Genomic DNA, 17,622 nt, shown 5'->3' with positions numbered 1-17,622 from the left:
ACAAAAATGTTTTCTGTTTTAGAAATACTGGGTCATCATGTGTCAGTTCTGTTTCTCTGTCATGTGTTATGTATTTTGCTGGATACAGCTGTACTACATCTTTTGAGGATGTTAATTTCCTTGATCTATTCCTTTTAGTAGATGCTTTTACCCTTAAATGATATTACTAGTGATGTGACAACATATTATGATGTCAATCATTCCGAATAGACTACTGCAGTGCTCAAGGAAACTATGCTGGTGAGATGTCCTTCCTTTACTTAGTTATGTCTGCTCAATGTTTGCGATGCTACACCCACATGACAAATGTGACCTTGAGTATGATTATCATCCACAAGTCTTTTGTGCTTAGGAAAAAATGCATTCCCCTTGATACCAATCCTATGGTACACAATGTGACTCATTTAGTGAAGCAATGCAAGTGTTAAAGGTTTAAACAAGAAATCAATGCAAGTTACTGCAAATGACTAATGGAGCACAACCAGATCATACCATTAGGTTCCATCTGAAATTTATAAAGTTTGCAATATGGTGCATGTCTGAATGTTATAATTACTCCTTTTATGTGCCAGTTAGCACGTTTTGGTTTAGTGGCTGTTTTGAAAGACATATGAAAACAATACTTGTTTAATAAATAAAAATGAACTTCCTCTCTAAACAAAGCAAATGCTTTCATGTATGGGAAATGCTTTGTTCAAAATCCTGTATGGTAAAAATAAGATCATATCCAGTGTATTGTAATAATTGGACTGCTTGTTGTGTTTTTTTTCCTTTGTAGTCTATGGCATATATTTAATTTGTCTTTGGACATGTATGAAATGAATGTACAAAGAGAAATGTGTTTCCTTTTGTAGAAAACCACATCCATATGATATATTTCATGCTTTAAATGCACTAATTGTGTCACAATAATAGGTTCACCTAATGTGTCATTTGGAAAGCAGCAACTACTTAGTAATTGGTGGTACATGTTATAAATAATGAAAACGCTCATTATATCTCGGCTTGCTTTCCGCATAAAATGTAATTTTCAGTATATGAAAAGCTGGGTATTTTCTGCTTTTCTAGTACACAGCGTTTAACCCCTTTGCTCCATTCAACATGAATAAATAATGCCAGAGTAATAGAAAAAATAATAAACAAGAAGCATTAGGTTTAGTTTTTGTACACCTTGAGCTCTCTGTAAGGCTTGCCTCACATTGTACTTGGTTTCTTGTTACTCACAGATGGGGTTTACCAGCTAGTTTTGAATCGCTGTTTTTCCTGATTTCTACACTTTGGACTCATCGACTCCCTACTGTGGACGCGGATTCTCGGCACAGTGGCCAGGGAGGAAAGGATTACGTTGCTAGAACTGAAGGTAATATGCAGTCCTTTATCTGTGGCAGTAATGATGTAAGATGTGACAAGGTATCTGACACTTTGGTAGCATCGACCGTCCTGCATGCTTAGATCTGCTGGAGTTCATCATAAATACTAGTGAGGTTGTCTTCCGCCTGTGGGCCAAATCTATTTACGCTCAATATATCGATGGGAATCTCATTAGGCACATCACATAACGTTCTAGCAAGAAACAAAACAAGTGAGCAAAACCCCCTTTCAGTAGTCATACAGACTAATGATTCAGAAATCTCCCTTCCCCTTCAAATACTTTATTAACAGGCCACTTAATTTGAAGTGCATAATACGAGGAAAGTAATTGTATAGTGTCATACAATAGTTTTAATGTGACCCCTGGCAGTAGTAGCAGTTTTGGCTTGGTCTGTTCCCTAGGACCATGTACTTGGTGAGAACCTCCTCCCCTCCCAACCAATGCACTTTATAAATATACTGCAACCACTGGAGGTTACAAATGACAGGCTGTACCAGTGTTCTTGGCAGCCGGGAATAGCCTTAGATCTGTGGTGGGCATCCTGAGCCACTTCAAAGGCCACATGTGTGGTCCTTTACCCTTCAAAGAGGCTGCAGATGCCCCTTAATCTTAGTAATAAGTTAAAACTACATTTAATCATTGAAAGACACCAATCTGTAACAATCAGCAGACATTTTTAGTGTAGGATAAACAAGTGCTATGAGCTATAACAAACAAATCTAACTTGGAAACCAAATGTCCCACTAACTTTTCAAAGTTGGATGTAAGGCTTGAACAGGCAGAACCCGTTACTGTGCCCCATTATAGAAAATATTTGTAAATATGTGTAAGTGGAACAAAAAAGAGACAACGAGTTTGTAGCACACTTGTACATAACAGGGCCTACCTACAGAATCCTTACCTTGCTTGAATGAAGTACGCTGGAATCAGTCTTCAGGCAAAGAATGGGGCAAAAAGCGGAGAAAAGGACTGACAAGGCATAAAGTAAGAAGGAGCTGGGAAATGCATGTGAAGGTTCGGAGGTCTGGCTGTTTTCTCATCATTGCCTTAGTCATCTGCAGAAATTACTTATGCACCTGTAAAGAACTTGAGCAACAGAGTTTGCATGATTATTTTTAAGTAATGTTTTACCCACAAATGAATGCAACCCTCATTTGTTGTATCTGTTGGATTGTGCACTTTCCTGTCTTGTTTGTTTTATGCAGCAGTTGAAAAAAACAAAACGCTTGAGTGGCATCAGTCTTTTAGTTAGGAAGTTTAGTTCTGCTTTTCTCTATTAGTGCGGAGCATATTCTGATTGACATTTTATCAGCAGTATGATGGAGATAGACACTTGTGGGGAAATATGGCGTTGCCAACAAGACCCATGGCAGCAGAGGGCAATGATGTGTGTACAGTATGTTTATTACTTATCTGTCTGTGAACTCTTTGTTTGGCACTTTGCTGTATCAGTTATGATTAAAATTGGAAGGATAATCCACTATAGACCTTTCGTTTTTGAAAAATGCTAAAGGCTTTTGAATCTTGAAATTGTTTTAAAGACACAGGAATATATGTTTACATTGCATTTTTGTGCTGAATAACACAGAGATTATCCTGTTATGCTGCTTCTTTCAAAAGTTATTGCCTGGTAAGTCAAGCGTTAATGATTTGACCACAGGAGGCACTGTTCCATTGACGTGTATTTCCTTACATTATTATTTTAGTCATGACAAACGTCATTGTTATCTGTAATTAGTTAGGCATTTCTTCAGTGTTATCAAAGTCTGGAACCAACCTGTTCCTTCCCATCTATTAAAATAGATGTGTGCAATAAATTTCCGATTCCGCGAGCCCCAACGGCTATAGATAGACAGATTATAGTAGCTGCAGAGGTATGACATGACATTGCTGTAAATATGCAAAGTGTCAAAGGTCAAGTTATATATTGATCCTTGTTACTCAGCTTCCTGCTGTGTTTCTATTTTCCTGCAAATCACTATCAGCACTACGTGTGTGGGGTTTTCCATGAACAAGGAAGCACGAACTTTTATTTAATACATATTTGCTGTGAACATAAATGTGTTTTACTGTTTGCTATGTTTCTCTGTGTACTACAAACTTGATAAGTTAAATAGGCAAACTGAAAGGTCATATATTTATCTCTTGATTGGTTTTAGGGGCCATTTTTACTGCTGTTTTAATAGGGAACACAGATTCTGAAAGTTCTCATCAAGGCTTTTATATACCAGCTTCATAAAAATTGCAGTTTTCGCCTCCTAACGAACCGTCTCCCCCTGAAACTCTGATGATGATTTATTATTTTATATGAAACTTACATAGAATTAGAAATATAAACATGTATTTAGAATATCAATGTCTAGGGTATTCTAGAAAAGGGTCCCTTTTAAAGGATTCTACTTTTTTTTTTTTTCTCTTTTTGTGTTTTCTTCTTTTGTATTTCTCTAAAATGAAATGTGTAATGCTTATAATGACTTGCTTTATTGGACTTTGCCTTGTTTTTATGGAAGGGTTACTAAATCTGCTTTCAGCCCTACAGTTCATTTTAGAACCCAGCCTCCCAATTAGTAGAGCGCTGTTTGAGTATAGAAAGCACATTTAAGTCTTGTGTGAACTGTGTAAAGGGGTAGTAATAGGGTATCCTGGTGTGATTAAGAGGGTGGTGGAGGAGTTTGATAGGCTAGACTGAAGAAGTGGGTTTTCAGAGAACGATTGAAGCCAATGCCTCTGAAGGTTGGCACACAGCTGTTCTTCCTCCTTGACTATCTGTCCTTGCTAGAGGCACAAAATTATGTGACCCTTATATATCTCTGTAAATACCCCCATATAGTGCAATACTCAGCCACCTCCTCACAATGTTGTGGTTTGCTGTCAGGCACCAGCTTTAAAAGTAAGTGTTAGTTGCATTGCTAAAACTGTACTTGCAGACTGTTAGTAAGGGTCTACCCTACTCTGTAATGAACTCTAATTGGCTGCTGTTCACCAAAGAAGGTACAGCAATCAGTGCTGTAACCAATTAGTATTAACAGCTTGTACTTGTATCTACATTTTTTTATTCTAGTTGAGCCACACTTATATCATATTGAGTTCTGCTCAGTGGGTGGACACGTGACATGGTGGGTGTCAAACTGTGTCACACTAAGGTTCCAGTAACACTGTAGGTCTATCTTCTGAGAGGTCATACAAACGGACAGTCTGTTACCTCTGTACAGTAATAATGCCCACTCAGTCAGGTTTTATAAGTATTCTTCAAATATCAAAAATGTGCATGTGATAGCTATCCAAACACTTTGTATCCTGTGACACTCCCAAAGACTATAGCTTAAGTTAAGATCTCCTCACACTCCAGGCTCACATCAGTGTATAATGATTTGATTGGTTACAGACAAGGTGATTTTGAATAGCATATATGGAATATATAAGAATTGAGTTTCCTGAGACATGAGTGCTTGAAGCTGTGTTGTCCAAGGGAAGCTTCAGAGATATAACAATCCTACTTATACAATTACCCACCTGTATAACCTCCTGTTAGAAGAAACTCGAAAACATTGAATATGAAGTTCAACCGTACACCATAAATTCCTGTAACAGTATTGGGTAAAACTGAAATACTAAAGATTCCAAGGTAACATTTTCTAAGCCCTTCCATATTAATCTATTCCTAAGGGATATTCCTGGATGGTACCTGTATTTGTTTGCCAAGGTTTGATACCCAGAATGAGAGTACAATCCCTGTTTCTTTTTACAGATCTCTTTCCAAACTGTCCTCCTACTATTCTCCTATCTCGTAATAGAGCATTAGTTTTGTTCCGCTGTCGACATGGAATTTGGAATATTCAAGAAATTTGTAAAGGAAAGAGAACATGTAAAAGTTCCTTCAATCAGTAGGTTCTTGTTTGTAGCTGACAATCACAGACATTTATTTCTAGATAGGCTAGGTTGTAAGTCATTTAAATTAGATATCCCATTACCCCTTAAGGCTGTAATCATGGGAGAAATGCTTATCGGCCTTTCGGAGGAACTCCTAATATTATTTTATGGAACCTACTATCTATCCATAGCAATGGATGTATCTGCAGCGGATATAAAATATGGGCAAGGAGATCAATTGTACCAACTGGACTCTAGTTGTGAGAGACAAGGTGGGAGGTGCCCACTTCTACAATTGTACATGCAATTTCTGTATATATTTGGCAAGTAAAGCTTACTTGTATTGGTATCTACATATACCCTCAGATATATTTTAGCGCATTAATAGATATTTTCGACCACAATTCTGGTAGCAGGTGAATTTCTACTTTTATGTGACAGAGGCTGATAGACAGTAAACATTATTTTAATAATGTTTACCGTATATATAACCTGGAACTAATCATGTTCATCATTCTGGAAATAGACCTTATGGCTTGCTTCAGCTTAGCTACACACAGGACAACATCATCTGTTCTATAGTCTGACCCCCTAGTGTTATCCCTCAGTAGTTCTGATGTCTAAAGGCAGTGGCTAAGGGCTCTAAAGAGATATTAAACCGCAAAGGGGATCAAGGGCATCTCTTAAGGGATCTTCACTGTAATGTAAAAGGGGATGCAATGCAAGCTTCCATTGCAGTGCAGATCAGGGGGTTAATGTATTATGGTCCGATTTTTTTTCAACTCGCCGTAAATCGGCGAGTTTACAGCTAAGATTTAAGGCGGCGCTGGCTTGTAAAGGCAAGTTTGCCTTTACAAGCCAGCGCCGCTTTAAATTTTAGCTGTAAACTTGCCGATTTCCAGGGAGTTAAAAAAATCGGACCATAATACATTTACCCCCAGATTGTTCAACAGCCAGATATATCCCCAAAATACAAATCTTCCCATTGGTTTTTGTAGGTTGTCCCACCAAATTTTATTGAAAGCCTCTTTTGACATTAATGACGATGAATGGATGCTGGGCCTGGATAGAATGACCATGTTGAACTGATATGTTTGGTTATATTTTGTACTGCAAGACCCTCTGTGAATACGGCTTTATCTTGCTACAAATTTTTCGGCATTATCCAGGATGGTTTGTATGGAGCCTTCCCCCTGGCTGGTTAGACCTTTAAGTAAAAGATCTACTATTAATTCAAGAAAATGCCACTGAAAACCTCCAGCCACTGGGCCTTACAGTATGGTTGAAAAAGTTTAAAAAATGTACTGGTTAACCCATCTGAGCCTGGGACTTTTTCAGCATAAGTGATGTTTTTTGGGGAAAATATAGCTCCGTCTCTGCAGCATATAATTGTGACAGCCTTTTATTTTCATGCACATAAGTAGAATATTGTCTTAATCTTCCTAAGATCTTTTGTATATCTTTAGATGGCTGTCATAAATCATCACCCAACATTTTGTGTCTCGTTGCATTGTAAAATATTTGCCTCAACTTTGTGTTCTGGGAGCCCACAATTAAAGCCATTGTTCTGACAGAGGTGAATGCGACAAATGAACGATTGACTTGTACTTTGGTGTATGTTCTTTGGAATGGGGAGAATTTGTTGCAGCACCAGATTTTCGCATACATTGCTGTGCGTGAATGGGATCGCTATGACTGGAATTTTTACTTGTGCTAGTGAGTGATTAGCATTTGTAAGTCTTCTGTGGGCTGCGAGCACGCAGCTGTGATAATGATGAGTGGTAAGTGCCAATCGGTCTGATATTCATATTAACTTCCCATGCAGCACCTCCCCACTATGACATCGTAATCAATGACCACCCTAGGACTCTATAATGGACTAAATTAAAGAAATTCAAATAGCTATTTACACCATATTTTCTGAATGGCTTTACGTTATTTAAGTAGGGGGTTTCATCCCATAGTGCCAGATGGAATTTCCTGGCCCAGACCAGTGTTTACATTGCTAGTCTATTACACTAGTACTTTTTATGTGATTTTATTGGTGTGTATTGTTGCCTTGCAATTTCTAATTATATGCACCATATTAATAGTTAAGAAAATAGTTTCCATTTGGCCATAAGTGCCCACATGGTTTATATAGTGGAGCTATATACAGTAAGAGCTCTAATCTAGTCTACAGTCCTTGGCAGCGATTTACAGAAAAGACTTCAGTTGCACATGGAATAAGTAAGATGTGGTTTATGCTTATCCCAGTCTGTTGCTTTACTCCATCTTCAATCCTTCAGTTTGTAAGAGTTAGTAAGCAAGTCTCTCATCTTATTTGTCTATGTATATTGCTGTATTATTATCTTTGTATATTCAGTTTTGTCTTCCTGATTGTTCAACACTGTGGGCTCTATAAAAGAGCCGAATAAGCATTGAATAAGTGGGATTCCAGCACTGCTTGGACCTACAGGAATGCCCATTGCACATGTTTGCTAAAGTTTAAAGGGGTAGGTTGTTTGAGGATACTACCAGCAGCAAGAGTGCATTCAGATGTCCCTTTTCCAGGTTTCAGTAGACATGTTTGTAATCTTAGATCATACATTTCTGTCTGAAGTGCTTTTTTTTGTTTTCTTGATTTTTTTTTTTTTTTATTGAGTTTATAAAGAAATACAAAACAGACATATAGCAATGGTTACTGGATACAATCCATAACATAAAAAAGCTGTACTATCAACATTGTTGACATGTAATAAAAAAATACCATACAGAGACATAAGATATAATACACATGTTTTTTTAAAGTGTTAATATGGCAATAGTAAACTGCTTGTTTCTAATGTCTGTGTTTGACGGTGCGGCGCCATAACAAGCTGTTTCTCTGGCAGTCTATGGTTTCTATGCTGTGTATAAAGACTTTCGTAGCAGCTTTTGTTTGGAAAACACAAAGATATTTTGAAATTGGGCAAACATGGTAAATGCATAGTTACAAAGTGATAGATTTTCTCAGTCCATTACCCAGTGAAATGATGGCCTGCATTAACAAAAGGTCCCCCCCCCCCCTCAGTGTTGAACCACTGTAAACTGAATACACCTCTATATCCTATGTGTGTTCCCACTGATACATTACAGCACCAACCAGTGTGTATACTATTATGTCTCTTAGCAACAGTGATTATGAAGCAATCAGAACAAAATTCTGACAAATAGTTTAGTAAGCCAATGGCATGTTTATTAAAGGTCATAAAATATATATCTGCAAGTACCTATTCCCATCAATGATCTATACTGTGTGTCCTTGGACCGCTTTTATTTATTAATAGAATATAAGGAACTGGAGCAAACTGAAACCATGTATCTAGGTGATAAAAAACATGAAACCGGCCAACTTGTGTGGTGTAGAAGTTGGCACTCTGCTAGTAAAAACTTCTTTCACTTCCATAAGTAAACAAACGATATGTTTTTATAGCAACGCCAGTTCCCTGATCAGTTTTGTTGCTTTTCTTAATCACGGCTGCTGATTGTTAAGCACACATTTGTAGGATGTCATAAAATAACCTTTACTGAATCATAGGGCTCATAGTGTCTAGGAAATCTTTACTCGTAGATTCAGATGTAGCAGGTGTTGGGTTGTCCTCTGACGTTAGGACATATGCCATCTTCTGCATTGTGCCCCCTTAAGGAAACAAATCCCATTGTTTCTACAGTGTTTCCCAAAGCATGATGTTGAAATTCCCTGTAATAGATTTGTAGGACCAGTGACCTGAGCAAGCCGCACATGCGCTTTAGATACATCCCCTGCCTACAGAGAACTACATCTCCCAGCATGCAGTGGGGAGGAAATCTCCCCACTGCATCTCCACCTGAGCCATTATCCACCTCTGCCATTACATACCTCAGGTGGAGATTCTGAGAGGCTCTCAGAGAGACAGACATCCTGACGGAGTCCCCTGCAGCCTCTCAGAGAGAGAGAGAGAGAGAGAGAGAGAGAGAGAGAGAGTAACGGGAGTATGAGAGACAGAGGGATTAAGGATAGTGAGACATCCTGAGAGGGTGCAGAAAAGTATACAGTGGAGAGTGGGAGAGCTTACCAGATACCTGAACAGAAAGGAGCCATCTTGGACACAGATGCTGGAGACCAGTGGGGAGAAGTTACCCATGTTTACCTTGTTATTAATATAATTGGACTGAGTGTCTTTGGTACTACTCGGGTAGGGACAGGTTGGGAGACCTGAAAATATTTTATAATACTCTTTTGTGGGACACTGATATAATAACAAGTGTGAAGTGTATGGAAAGATAAGGGATATAGGCAGTGTCTAAAACTGGGGAAAATTGCACCAAACACCCTGACATTATTTACTATCTGTGGGAAATCCCTGTAACTCTTTGTGGAGGAGCCAGCTTGTACTAAAGTGACTGTGTGCCCATGTCTAAGAGGGAACAGCGGGGGTATAAATTGTATTCTACATTCATGTAGCATTGGAGGAAAGTCGGACAAAGCGGTGTGTTTTACCAGCTCGCCAGGTGATAGTAAATGTTTATTGGAAAAGAGTAAGATTACAAAGTGCTGCTGTGTGGATTATATCGGTGTGAAGCCAATATGGAGAAATACAGATAACTGTGACTTTGCTCTGTGCTATTTGCAGCCTTAATGCCTGTTTGCTCTGTGAATGAGAAGAGACCTGAATTAGTACTACCTGATAAAGAGACTGCATAGCTGCACTCATTTGTTTATTATACACATGTTTTTGTACAATACGTGTGAAATTGAAGAAATTGTTATAGAGTGTAATGTATATTACTAGTGAGCAGTATTGTGCTAATATAGCAGGATAGCAATTAAAGGGGTTAGTGGTATAACAAGTGAGACATGGTTAAAGTGTATCTAGTATAAGTTAGTCCTCTTCATTGTATATAGTACAGGTGTGTATCTAAATTGCTGTCTATTTATTGTGTTTGCTGCACCTAAAGTTACCCTTAAACCACAGCTTGATTTTAAAGCTGTAAGTTGTATATAATATATAAAATATATAATACCTTTTTAGAAGTCCACCCTTCACTAATAATCCTGTCTGTGTGGCTTCTAAAGACCAGCCTGGTGTGTGTCTGTGGTCACAAATAGAGGGGCGGAAGGTTCCTTGTCTCCCTCTGGTGTTGCTCATTCCAAGAACATTACCCCCGTGAAGATCCTACTGAACCCTGACTACGGTGGAAGTAATGCACAGCGAAGAATACAAGGTTATATACAGACAGAGCACACATCTGTACATACGCTCGAGTGGGAAGGGGGGTGTTACATATTTTTCTGCCACCAGAGATTCGGACGACCATGTCAGAGGAATGGTACAAGTTACCCTTCTGTTGGTATACACACTGTGCTCTGTGAGTCAGATGACTATATTCATGTCCCAGCTTAAATTAATTGTCAGCATCTATGTTCTGAGTGGTGAAATGGTCACGTGGCTGAATAAAGGAGAACTGCAAGTCATTGTCAGCTATATCCACTCAGACCACAGGTGCTGCATTGTGTAATAAGAAAACATAAAAAACCAAATTGTCATCTATCCACAGAACTATTACAGCCTGGGAACAGGGAGACCATGATATAGTGAATACCAGTCCCAAGGTGGCTATAACAGATACCACTATAGGGCCCCAAAAAACAGCAGGTGCCCCCTTCCTATAGGCTGCAACCCTGTGTTTTAAAGCATTGCGGTTCTTTCTAACAGTAGGCACAAGGGTAACGGACTTAACAATTGAATAACTAAACACACACTTTTCAGATAAAAGTTTTCTCAAAACCTTTGTTCACTGCTTTAATCATTAGGTCACATCTTCTCCATACCAAAGTAAGCAATATGGAGTATCCAGTTAGTCACTAGCAAAGAGGTTCTGCAGCAGCTAAACACACCATACATAAGCAAGCTGTTCCATGTGCTGGTGAAGGAGCCTGGTGGGGAGAACCCTTTATCCTTCTGTAACTGTGTGTACAATTGGTTAGTGGCTGGTGGCCATGCACTAGTAGGAGTAACCCCAAGACAATCTGAAAACCCTCCACAGAGTGGGTAAGTAAGTCCATCCAATCATAGGAAATTTTTGAGAAGCGCTGAAATTCAGCCAAAAGTATTTGCCTATCTAGGATTTTATCTATTCTATGTTGTTTTTTTATTTTTAGTAAAAATAACAGCCTATCGTTTTCATAGCATGACTGGTTGATGCAGGTCTGCTTATAGACACCTATTTATTTTTAGAGCTTGGAGAGACTAGATATTTGTTCATCAGCTTTCTCTGGGCGGTTAGCGTTTAATCTTACTTTGCATCTGTTTTCACAATAGCCTGTTTTATTTGTGTATTTTTGAATTTTGTTTCCAAATTTTCTCAATAATAATCGTAATAAGGAAAAAAAAAAATTAGTGCAAAATGTTTAAGTGATTTAGGCAGTGGCATGTGACCCTAAAGTCCCAGAAAGCCTTTGTATGATAGAGAATGTACATGTCATGAGAGGCTGTTTACATGCAAGGGTGCTCCAGCAGGCAGTTTCTGGCTCATTAATCATTGGTTTTCCTTTTAGGCAAAGTTAATTTCAGGTTTTGGTTGCACAGGAACGTTTGCTTTTCAACCTTTACTTTGTGTATAATGCTCGATTGTTTTAGGTATGGCGGTTGTTGATATAGGAGGTAGGTGCACACCACCTGTTTTTACTATTTCACTATTATTACATTCTGAACCTTTGTGGTGTTACACACACACACACACACACACACACACACACACACACACACACACACACTCATATCCATCCTTGGAAATAATTGTACTTCAGTATAGTTATTGTATTTTGCAGCTAGCCACTAAGCTCCGCACTAAATCGGTACTACTTTATCTTATGTAAAACACAAGGCTTTATTGTGCCATCTCTGTATATTTTCATTACACTTCTATTGTAAGTACATTTCATGCAAATACATGTGCCTGATAAAATCAATAGTAATGGATAATCCGAGACATGTTAACTTGTCATACTTTGGCAGATGGCTGTTTTATGGTGATTGAGGCCAAAGTGCTGCAATTCTTAGCAACATTTGTCATTGAAAGTGGCACAACAAGCACAATGAAAGGGTCATATTCATTACTCTTATTTGATGTTTAATTCTGGTAAACTTGTACATATAACATTGTATTTGGGTTTTGTTTGTATTTTATATTTATAATTTATTTTTAAAGCAAATGTTGGACTTTAATATGATGTACTGAGTCTTCTAGATGTCTAGAGACTCTGAGTAGCATGAAGCTTATACATGCTTTAGGCCACATCACCACAATATCTCGTTCAGCTGAAAATAATTTTGTTTTATAAATTCTCAAGGAAGGAAACTCTATAACAGGCCTAGAGAAAGCTCAGGAGCCAGGTTTCCAGTGCGGCTAAAATTACTGCTGGTGCCTAACTGGTGGGAGCCGTTCATATAGTTGTCTATGGATACACATTACCTGCTGGCTCTGGAATGCTACGTTTTGTCCAGCCCTGCACTACAAGCCCCACTGCCAGGGCAGTCTGGTATCACCCGTAAAGTACAAATGTGTATTGTACTAGAGCATTTAGGGCCTTATTTCGAGTTAGAAGCAAATCCATGTACTCCTAACGCCCATAGTCTGGATTTAATGCAGAAATAACACATTGACTTATTACACAATAGGCCACTAGCAATCTTCTTACTGTATGTAGGGCAGATATATTTTTAGACTGCATATGATGTCCGCTTTTATCATTTTTACAGGTGAAATTGCTCATTCTGCCAGAGAAAACAAACGCTCATATATGTGGAATTCACAGTAGTGTATGGTAATTAATTATGAGAGCAGGGCATAGATTATGCAAAGACTTCAGTCCTTCATGAATGCTGTATGACGACACATTACTTCCACACTGCTGTTATAGTTTCCCAGTTCACGGTCTCCCTCTAATATTCCAGTAAAACAGCATCCTATCCGTAACATACGAAGCTGTTTCACCTATAGTATTCTTCCAACCACACAATACACAGGATCTGTTACGGATTACTTCTGCTACATGTGCAGGACTGCTCTAGATCAAACATCCTCAACCTTTATTCAGCATGTTCCCCCATGTGCTGAAAAATGTTTACCAATTAATTCCTTAGAGGACTTTTGCACTTTGTTCAAGAAGTTTATTAAATATCCCCCGGTTGTAGTAATTGCACTGTGGTTGGCTCCCACCCCTGGGACACTAGCCATTCAATGTTTTTTTAACCAGTCCAGGCACCAGCCCGGATTTCTAAGGCTGACAATTAGATTTGCTGTATCGGATCTACCCTGCTACGGAAAGATTGCATTTAAAGGTTTTAAGAGTACCCCTTTTGCTTAGTTTTGTTTTATTCTATAATGTTGAGATATATTTGACAGACTAAAATATCCCTTGAATTTGAGGTATCCCTAAGGGTACACGTGTCAAAGGTTTGAGACTCTGGACCACTATCCCTCTTCTCCAGAACACACTCTCGCCTCATCAGACTATCCTGCAGTTTCTCAGACTTAAAACCTCCCCTGTAAAGCTCACCCTGGCTCTCATATGACTTTCCCAAACATGACCATTCAACCAGCCTCTTGCACATCCCACACGTTCTTGTTCCTTTGCTCCTCTAGAGTTATAAGCTATCAGGTAGCACCCTTTGTACTCTTATGGAAAATATTTTATAAAAGTGGAGGATCTTTAAATACTCTTAATGTCTTGGATGGAATTACTATATATTTTGAAATATTATTAATTAAATCCTTAATCAGGACATAAAAATATCCTCTTTAAAACATTTGCAGTGGTAAAATTTAGCATTTTTGCAGTTGTTCTCAGTTCCAAACCAGATCATTTTCTATTTTCTTTAATAAAGAGTCATAAAAGAACAATATATACATATAAAAAAGCAGCTACGTTATTTGTATTTTATAAAAATTATATTTTATTAGGTCGTTAACAAAACCATGCACGTGTTTTCTAGTTAACTTAAGAAGTTCGGGGGGTGTAATGATGGAGATAATGTGTAGATTATGGTTTACAAGGAATGAGATTTGTAAAGTTAAGGCTAAATTTCCATTCCTCCTCTTTTAAACGAAGTCCACCCTTATGTTGGTGTTGTAATTGTATATTCACATTATGCTAATTGTAAAGCACTTGGTAAAATGTTTTTTTTTTGCTTTTATATACATACTGTTTTAAGTGTACCATTGTCTGCGCAAGGTGGATGCAGCTATTTTGTGGACTGAATCAATATTTTTGCCCTCAGTGATGTCATTGGTTCGTAGTGAACAGATAGGCTGCATTCTTAGGAACATTGGTTTAGTCCATAAAACGGCTGCTTCCACAGTGGGCAGCAGCGGCACTTTATTAATAGGTTTTCTGTGCACATTTGTTGTTCACTAGTTACAAAATAATGTCTTGTGAGTGTTTTACTTCTGAATCAATCGTAGATGGAAACTGGATTTGTTTTGATAATTTATACTACGTGTTACTTGGTCAACTCAAGTCACGAGGGCTTATTTGTAAATTGTAAGACAAAAGGCAACGTCTATTCAAGGCTAGTAGTTTTAATTGCTGATTTAAGCCAAAACACAAATCTCACATCTCTCATATGATATTGAGCAATCATTTCTGTATTCCTTGTGTATCACATGTAGCAAAACATCTGACCATGCATGTGGTCTTCAGCCTTGTTTAGATGTTGGCAAAGGGACTGTCAAAGCAAATGTGACCTGAATTGTGTAGAAGTTATACGGTGGGATTTACAAGTGGACGGTGTCGTACACACGGATGTCTGTCTATAAAGGTTTAAGGTTGTATGTTTAATGTGATATTAACTAGATAATTTTAAAATATTATCATGTATTCTCCAGCCATTTCAGGGACATATTAATTCAATGTGAAATGCTACATTTCTGGACACGTTATGAATTTGTTACATGGATTGTTTTTGATGTGTTTCTGAATGCCAGAAGTCTCTTGTATCCAGTGCTGTTGTGTGTAAACATGTTATCGTTGTGGGTTCTGATTAACCACCCAATCCATATACAGAACACGTGGTATCATTCATTAGTGCAATGCAAAACAAATACTAGCCAGTAGTATATTGCAGAAGGATAGTTACCTGTGATGCATTCAGTGGTGTTTACCAGTTTTGAGCCAAAAACATTAATAAGGGCTTTGTTATTCAAACAGCAGCTTGTCCTCTAAAGTGGTCCAAGTGGGAATAAGCTGTTGTAGGGGAAAATACCACTGAAAGACCTTTGCGTTGTCTCACTGACACACAACCTTATTGCTGCTGACATTAGAGATATCATTTTATTTCAACAGTTATATACTGATGGTCTCAAACCTCCCAATATTCCATATTTGGTAGTAGGGACACGACTGCCCCCCTATGAAAGGGCGCTTGCCCCTTCCTCAAACAAACGCCACTAATTACACACCTGCGTTACACACCACCGCTCCAGCAGAGCCGCTAGGATGTATGCAGTCTTTTCCTTTTGTTCTATTTGATGACTATAGGCTGAAAAAAGACCATTGGGTTTCTGAAGTCATACTGCAGATATTATAATCCATGATTCATTTTAATATGAATATTAAAGTTATTATTTTGCTCACTATTGGGCATTTGGCAGGATCTTTTGTAAACGATTCTCTGTATATCCACATACTAACATCAATTTTGTTCAAGTCTAGATAGAGTACAAACTGCAGAACATAAAGTTATTCTTAAGTGAGCAACTCACGCATCTACCACCAGTTTGCGCAGACTAATAATACATGACACCCCCTTTGCTAGGAATGCCCACGGTTTCATTCTCTTTCCAGGCTTATGCCATTAAATAAATGCAATCTGTTGTTTTAGTCAGTGGGTAGTGTAACTGCTTTATATATGGATGCTGAATAATACTTTTCATTACTGATTTTTCTATCGTCATTAGACTGTGTCCTGTGTAATTATTATATGCACCGATCAGCCACAACATTAAAATCACCTGCTTAATATTGTGTTGGTCCCCCTCGTGCCTCCAAAATAGCTGACCTGTCGAGGCATGGACTCCGCAAGCCTGAAGGTGTCCTGTGGTATCTGGCACCAAGACGTTCGCAGCAGATCCTTTTAAGTCCTGCAAGTTTTGCGGTAGGGTCTCCATGATTTAGATTTGTTTTCCAGCACATCCCACAGATGCTCTATCAGATTGAGATCTGGGAAATTTGGAGACCAAGTCGACTGTCATGTTCCTCAAACCATTCCTGAGCAGTTTTTGCAGTGTGGCAGGGCACATTATCCTGCTGAAAGAGGCCACTGCCATCAGGGGATACCGTTGCCATGAAGGGGTGTACTTGGTCTTCAGTAGTGTTTAGGTAGCTGGTAGGTGTCAAAGTAACATCCACATGAATGTCAAGAGAACATTGCCCAGAGCATCACACTGCCTCTGCCGAATGCCTTACCATAGTGCATCCTGGTACCATCTCTTCCCCAGGTAAACGACACACATGCACCCGGCCGTCCACGTGATGTAAATGAAACTGTTATTCATCAGACCAGGTCATCTTCTTCTATTGGTCCATGGTCCGGTTCTTGCAATCACATGCCCATTGTAGGTGCTTTCGGCGGTGGGCAGGGGCCACATGGCCATTCTGACAGGTCTGCGGCGATGCAGCAAGTTTTAACGCACTGTGTGTTCTGACACCTTTCTGTCATTAACATTTTCAGCAATTTATGCTACAGTGGGAGTGGACCAGACGGGCTAGCCTTCACTCCCCATGTGCATCAATGAGCCTTGGGGGCTCAAGACCCCGTCGCCGGATTACCGGTTGTCCGTCCTTGGACAACTTTTGTTAGGTACTAACCACTGCATACCAAGAACACCACACAAGACCTGCCATTTTGGATATGCACTGACCTAGTCGTCTAGCCATCACAATTTGGCTTTTGTCAGAGTCGCTCAAATCCTTCCGCTTGCCCATTATTCCTTCTTCCAACACCTCAACTTCAAGAACTGACTGTTCACCTGCTGCCTAATATATCACACCGCTTGACAGGTGCCATTGTAACGAGATAATCAATGTTGTTCACTTCACTTGTTAGTGGTTTAAATGTTGTGGCTGATCGTGTATGTGAATAATGTACTGCTATAAGGGTATATACAGTATAGTGTTAACAGGTGGCCCTTTTAAATCCAGGCACACATGAATTACAGACTTCCTGGTTGCACTGCAATTATTACCAGAGTATCATTACTAGAGGTGTATGAAGGTGGTCTTTTCCAGAGACATCGCAATGAATCGAATCTCCCCCTAAATATGCATTCTCCAACTCTTTTATTAATCCCACTCTGTAAAAATAAATCGCAGTTTT

General features: G+C 38.8%; 1 protein-coding gene across 2 annotated transcripts in view; it reads left to right on the top strand.

Annotated features, from left to right (window-relative positions):
• SGMS1 (sphingomyelin synthase 1) overlaps nt 1-17,622 on the top strand; it is a 186,105-nt gene that overhangs the window by 62,080 nt on the left and 106,403 nt on the right. For both annotated transcript variants that reach the window (XM_075216390.1, XM_075216386.1), the window contains exon 2: nt 1,227-1,360. The gene's annotated coding sequence lies outside the window, so the exon portion shown is untranslated. The remainder of the gene's footprint in view (nt 1-1,226; nt 1,361-17,622) is intronic.

The sequence above is a fragment of the Mixophyes fleayi genome, chromosome 6 (assembly GCF_038048845.1).
Source record: "Mixophyes fleayi isolate aMixFle1 chromosome 6, aMixFle1.hap1, whole genome shotgun sequence".
Classification (NCBI taxonomy): domain Eukaryota; kingdom Metazoa; phylum Chordata; class Amphibia; order Anura; family Limnodynastidae; genus Mixophyes; species Mixophyes fleayi.
Note: the sequence above shows the minus strand (reverse complement) of the source record. Positions and strands in the feature narration are given on the sequence as shown.